Raw genomic sequence first — 7,540 nt, forward strand, 5'->3', positions numbered from 1 at the left:
TTTAAGTCTATAGTTCAGTAGTGTTAAGCATATTTTACATTGTTGTTCAACCAATCTCTAGAACTTTTTCGGCTTAGAAAACTGAAACTCTGTATTCATTAAACAACTCCCCACTACCCTCTCCTCCTAGTCCCCGAGAAGCACCATTCTATTCTGTTTCTATGAATTTGACTATAAATATTGCAATATATGTGGAATCCCACAGTATTTGTCTCTGTGTGACTGGCTTATTTCATGTAGCATGATGTCCTCAAGGTGCATCCATATTGTAACGTGTCAGAATCTCCTTCCTTTTTAAGGCTAAGTGATATTCTGTTGTGTATACATAACACATTTTGTTTATCCATCCATCTGTTGATGGACGTTTGGATTGCTTCCACTTTTTGACTATTGTGAATAATGCTTTTATGAACGTGAGTGTGCAAATATCTGTTTGAGTCCTTACTTTCAATTCTTTTGGGCATATATACTGAAGTGGGATTGCTGGATCATCTGTTAATTTTATTTCTACCTTTTTGAGGAATTGTCATACTGCTTTATGTATCAGCTGCACCATTTTACATCCCCATCAACAGCATGCAAAAGTTCCAATTTTTTCATATCCTCACCTACAGTTTCTGTCTTGTTTTCTTTTCCTGGTAGTAGCCATCCTGATCGGTGAGGTGATATTTTGTTGTGGTTTTAATTTGCATTTCCCTGGTGATTAGTGATACTGAACATCTTTTCATATGCTTGTTGACCATTTGTGTATCATCTGTGAGAAATGCCTATTCAAGTCTTTTGCCCATTTTCTTAGGTTCATTTATTGTTTGTTGGGTTATAGGAGCTCTTTATATATTCCAAATATTAATCCCCCTGTCAGATATATGGTTTACAAGTATTTATTCCTGTTCTATAGGTTACCTTTTTCTTCTCTTGAATGTGTCCTTTGATGTATAGTTTTTTATTCTGATGTAGTCCAATTTATCTATTTTTATGTTTGTTGCCTACAACCACAGTCAGTTGAGATTTGTACATTGTATAGGATTAATCAGAATTTATGTCCGAAGCTGAATTTAATGCTGTTTCCACTTGATGGTAGTTCTAGCAGGTTTTTTTTTTTAAAGATTTTATTTATTTATTTGACAGAGAGAGATCACAAGTAGAGAGGCAGGCAGAGAGAGACGGGGAAGCAGGCTCCCCACTGAGCAGAGAGAACCCGATGCGGGGTTCCATCCCAGGAGCCTGAGACCATGACCTGAGCCGAAGGCAGAGGCTTTAACCCACTGAGCCACCCAGGTGCCCCAGTTCTAGCAGTTTTTCAAGTTTTAAATCTTGATGGACAAGATGATGTCTCCATTCTTTTAAAGGGCTAATTGAGTTGATGAAAATAGATAGATTGGGGTATTTTGAGAAAACAGCATTTTTTTGTCTAGCCATATTTATGCTACTCATTTTTTTCCAGTGAAAGACTAAAAGGGATTTTTAATTACCATATATTTTAGCTCTCCAAAGCATAGTAAAAAGGGGAAGTTATTTTTTTAAACATATAATGAGAAATCTATGCATTCAAACCCAACATAGAAAAGCAAGAGATATTGTTCCTCTCAGCAACTACAAGTAACACAACCTGCCTTTCTCCAAAACCCAAATCTTTGACCTACATTGAGACAAACAGGAGTTTCTTTGTATAGTCTTAGAAGCCTTAAAGGCTGACAAGCTAACTCTGGGGGATAAAATATTAAAGAAGCTCTCTTTGTTAAGAGAGTTGCTGTTCAACATTTGTGCAAGAGTTATTTACCCCCCTTTAGTGAAAGTTCTACCATAGGATTGTATAGTTTCCTAGTGGAAAATATAGTTGCAAAATATCAATAAGGGTTATATGAATTTACGGGAAAATGGAGAAAAGAGGAACAAGAAAATACAAACAATTGTTATTTTTTTTTTTCAAATCACTACCGTTAAAATTTCCATCTGCTTTTCCCCCTCCATTTTATTGTGACACATGCTGTAATAATAGATCTACAATGTGGGACATTTTCTTGCTTTTCTATGTGAATCTGTATTTAAGCATTAAGAAGTAGTTTATTTTCCTTTTTGCATGATAATTCAACAGTCACTAAAATGTATAAAGTTTAGGATCCACGGCTATCTGCATTATTCTCTACCTTTTGCAGCAAACAGATTCTTAGAGGTGAAATCTGAATTTGATCTCTACAGAACATTCAAGACCTCAAGGATATCTCAGACAGTGCATTCCTGATAAACATGGATAAGTTTTTGTTCTCATGTACGTGAGATTTACAAGGACCTGAGTAATGTCATGATAAACTTATGTCACCTTCTTGAGATGAGCATCTGGCTGGATGATGCCTCTAAGATTCTTCCTGTGTATATTTTACTATCTATGGAAAGACAACTTGGATTTACTATATTCAAAGGGATATTTCTTTTCTCTTTCGTTTTTTTTGTTTGTTTTTTCTGATGTTAATATTGTTTTTACTTTTTGTATGGGAAGGTAAAGAAATTTATGCACAAAACAGAAGGAATAAATAGAAACAAAGAAAATGATGGAGAATAAGGAAAAAGAAGAGAAAACGATTAGGAGGGAAAGTAGGGAAGATAAGAAAAAGTAAGAGTAAACAGAACATTTTTTCTGGCCTCTGCTAATTTCTTACAGCTTTGGGATTTATACTGTAATTGCTATTCAAATGACACGTCAGGGAGGTAAAATGAGAAGAGTTGATTAACTGGGAATTCAAGATGAAAGAGCCTTTGAAGGAACTTTATCTAGTTTAGCCCCACAACTTGCCAGGAAAGAAACCACACTATGAAATGATTTCCCCAAAGTTCTTCCTGATAGTTAACAGAACTGGAATTACAACTAATGACCAAGTCAGGATTATTGACAAATAGGGGGTAATCAAAATTCTGATATTAAGCCCAACTCAAAATTTAATTAAGACCACTCCCTGTACATTACTGTACATTCGAAATCATGTCGTTGTAGTGTATTTGAATCATGCTCTTGGTGCCATGCAACACAACGGATTTGGTTTGTAGGCCCCGGAAAAGGAGCTAGGAAACCTTGTTTTGGCTCTTCTTACTTTGCTGAATTTAAATCTCCCCACCTATAAAATAATAACTGTTGGACAGACAACATCTAAAGTCTTTTCCAGGTCTGAAAATAAATTTCTAGGAATATTTCCTCATTCAAGTTCATATATAGCTCCCCAAATGCTCAGTCCTAAAGCACTTTTCCCAGAGCAGTATTTCCCTCATAGATTTTCCTTATCAGTATGCAGTTTGCCACATCAACATAGTCAACCTGGTAAGCCAGGTTTGGATAAGCTTTGCTGTTTTACTCAATTTGAAGCAATCATAGCCACACTCCTTCTCCGTATCCATACCACTCAAGTATGCGTTCCTAATTGGCCAAAGTTATTACCTGGCTCAGAAAGGAAGGTGTTTTTTTGTTTTTTCTCTTTAAATTCTCAGCAGAGAGCAAAGCAAAGTGTATTAGAAGCCCACATATCCTGCAACTCCTGTACTGGAGTGTGTATATCATCCTGTAGAGGATAGAGTTCTTTAATCCAACCCTAAAATTCTCAAAAACAAACTTTAAATTTGTATAGCATGAAGTTAACCCCTTTGTACTGTGGAAAGAACCTCAAAAATCGACTTAGTTTCTTGAAGAACAAAAGAATGAAAACAGATGTAAGACTTTTGTAAACACTAGAAAACAATCTATAGATGGATGAATGGATTGCCATAAGATCAAATGTACTTGTAAGTAAGTAGGGTGAGCATACATCCTGTTTTTCCTGGGGCAGTCCCGATTACTTCTGTTTTCCCAATGTAACTATTAACAGCACCTCTTTCACTCCAAAAGTGTCCCAGTTGAGAAACTAAATAGTAGTACTACCCCTCAAATAAGCCACCCTAAAAAAAGCTTGTGCTCCCCATTCTAGGAGTAGAGGGAACAGCTCTCTTCCAGGCTTCCTTTCAAGATATTCACCTTGAATTTCAAATTCAAGAACATTGTTCACCTTTATGTCCATTTTAATAAAGTTTAATTATCCCACCTCACTTGCCTGTCAGCCTAACCATGAGAAACCTAGTTGGTCATACTTAGGATCCCTCCTTATCTAGGCCTGAATGAGAGTAGTTTCCCAATGACAGTATCTTTCTGAGCCATGTGTCATGATACTGAGAAGAGAGACCTCTGTTGAGAAACATTGGCTTTTTAGCACTTAAGAACAGCTTAGTCCTTTTTCTCCCTGTTGTGGGAGAAAACTAAGCTCCTTAAAGGCAGGAGATAGGCAAGGGTGTATTAACTGTTAACGTGTGCCATATGCCAACACTAATGAAAAGGGACAGTTTTGTACTGGAACACAGAACATTAAAAAGCTTGCTTGTGGGGAAGAGAAGTGAACTGTCAATTCACTGAGTGCTTTTATAAATTCAGACTGTCAGATGTTTTTTTATGGATATGTGACTGGGGAGAAGGATGGTTTTTGGGCAAGACAGGTTTTGTAGCATTATCACTTATAGGAAATTTCAGATCATCACTTCTGCTTCTCCCATATTACGGAGAAAAATGGGGCATCTTTCATTCACTGTGAACCCAGACACATCTGGGGGGGTTGAATGGAAAGGGAATGAACCACCTTTAGGAGGCATATTTATTCTGCAGCCCCTTTACCCTTTTTGTTGTCTGGGTTTGGTTTTATTTTTAGTTGTTTGAAGGAAATGGTAAATAAACTGGGAAGGTTCATTTTTGCTTTACAACAAATAGAGTTTCTGTACGTAGGCAATATCTTTGCATTAGGCGACAATCATCCATATCAAGTATATCCTAAAAGAATAGCAAGAAGGGCAAGATATATATGATCTGTGATTATTTGCACAGGAGGAATACTTTTTTTACTGCAGAAATACTAATTGGAAGCTTAATGTGAAAATACCTTACTCTAGGAGATATTTTTTAAAATGAAGCATTAGGGGTGCCTGGGTGGCTCAGTGGGTTAAGCCTCTGCCTTTGGCTCAGGTCATGATCTCAGTCAGAGTCCTGGGATCAAGCCCCACATTGGGCTCTCTGCTCAGTGGAGAGCCTGCTTCCCCCTCTCTCTCTGTCTGCCTCTCTGCCTAGTTGTGATCTCTGTCTGTCAAATAAATAAATAAAATATTAAAAAAAATTTTTTTAAATGAAGCATTAATGAAGTATTTCAAGACTTTTCAAAATAAAAAAAAATCAGAGTAAATAAATTATTAACTTCATAGGACAGAAAATATATAGTGTTATTATAAATGGCATTAATAAGATGCCTGGGTGGCTCAGTGGGTTAAGCCTCTGCCTTCGGCTCAGGTCATGATCTCAGGGTCACGGAATTGAGCCCCGCATCGGGCTCTCTGCTCAGCAGGGAGCCTGCTTCCCCCCCCCCCATTTCTGCCTGCCTCTCTGCCTACTTGTGATCTCTCTCTGTCAAATAAATAAAGTCTTTAAGTAAATAAATAAATGGCATTAATAGTTCATAGAAGATAAAAAGAACATATTTATTAGGAAAATATTTTGGTAAACTCATATTGTTTTTAGAAAAACACCACTCTCATGCCTAGCTTGTTCAGCCTATCTAAATTTTTATTTTCTTTTCTTTTTAAGAAATTTCTCATCAGCCAAATCCCTGAAGCCATCCCTTCCTATAATGTTCCTTTGATGACTTAAATACAACTTTCCTTCCTATTTCTGGGAGCCATTTCAGCTAACCTCTGAACAATTTTAAAGATCACAAAAGGAGCTTGATGAACTAAATCACATTCTTTTCCAACTTATGGTAGATTCTGTTCCCTCAGTAATTTGTCTAATAGTTCCCAGGGAATTTTCCTAAGATGTAAAACAAAGAGAACTAAATAGGAAGCCCTAGTTTTGGTGCATTACATTGGCATTGTATTTGCATGTTGCCTCCAGGGAGCATAAAGTTTGCTTTCTGTCTAGAAATATTTGTTTGCTATGCTTGGATTTATATTCCATACCTCCACAAATATTATACCTTATCCATCTTGTTTCCATCACATCATTTATTTAAAAATATTTATTGATCATAACTATATCTCATGAATTGACTGATGAGAATAAATAGGTTCACCCAGTCCTTGGGAGCTTTTTCATCATGCAAGTGATTCCAGGCTTTGAAGGTGTTTTTGTTTTTGTTTATTTTTCCATTTGTTTCAGATTTTCTCTTTTTGGCCAATTAAAATATGGCCAAAGAATTATTTTATTGGCCATAGAATATTACATATAAGAGGCTCTTAAATGATATCATAGGTGTGGCTTACCCATCTCCTCATTTTTTAGAATTCTCTGGTTTAGCAAGAAAACATAGACATGGGAGAGGACCAGGAGAAAGGGAAACAATTAAGTTGAAGACAGAAGAGTCTTTGAGAATATGAGATCATACCCTCCCCTGTAGTCCTATCCTCTAGGCTCTCATGGTCCCTGAAGCATCACCATTGTTGTAACCACTCCTCTGCATGATTATATCCCTCATTTTTTAATGGTTCAGTTGTAGAAAAGATTTTCCCTAAGAATATAAATGGAAGAATCTTGAGATGCCATTCGTTAAAATGTAATTACTTACTAGAATACATAACAGTTTAAAAAAAAAAAAAAACGTGCAGAGTCAGGCTTAATCATTCATTGTCTCTTTTGTTAATAAGAAGGACTAGAAAAAGATTTGGTGCCTAATTCTTATTAAGACATCATACTTTTATACAAATCTTTTTCAGTTATACCACTATCTGTAAAATAGATGCTTTCTTTGCCTTTTAGGCCAAAATCATAGTCTTACTTTTCATTTCTGTTCTGGGTTTAGTCTTGCTTGAAATGAAATAAAAATCATGTGTAATTTTCTCACAAATCAGATTTTTTCATATGTGAAGACATTTGCTTCCTGACTTCAGAGCAACAGTCTGATTATCATCTTTTAAGAAATAATGTCTTAGAGGGTGAGAGTTCACCAGTATTTACATTCTGTTTATTTGGATTCTATCCCTTTGAGAAAATGGCAAATTCTTTCAGTATGCCAGCAGGTGAAAGGGGGATGCTAATACACAAGAGCAAAACAACTTTTGTTTCTAACAAATATATATATATATATATATATATATATATATATATATATATAAATCTGGTTCAAATAAGGATTTCTGTACAATCCATTCATTGATTTTTACCACACAATAAATCTAATTCAGTTGTTTAATTGACAGGAAACTGGTTTGAATGGATATAGATCATAATTATTATTAAAAAAAAAAAAAGGAGCTCATCCTCCAGGAATGCCTTCTTAAAAATCAGAGCTTACTTTCTTTTCAGAATTACACTTACTCAATTCTCTCTCCTGCCTTATTCTTTTTTTAGGATAATAGTTTTCTAAATTGTTTGTTAACCCTTTCACAGCTATTACACAGCTTCACGAAACAGTGTATTAATCACTATAACAGTGAAAAGCTATTTGTAAAATGAAATAACCTCCACCCCTGCATTCTCCTGCAGACCTGC

Source organism: Enhydra lutris, unplaced genomic scaffold (assembly GCF_002288905.1).
Source record: "Enhydra lutris kenyoni isolate GAN:26980312 unplaced genomic scaffold, ASM228890v2 scaffoldscaffold19, whole genome shotgun sequence".
NCBI classification, from domain to species: domain Eukaryota; kingdom Metazoa; phylum Chordata; class Mammalia; order Carnivora; family Mustelidae; genus Enhydra; species Enhydra lutris.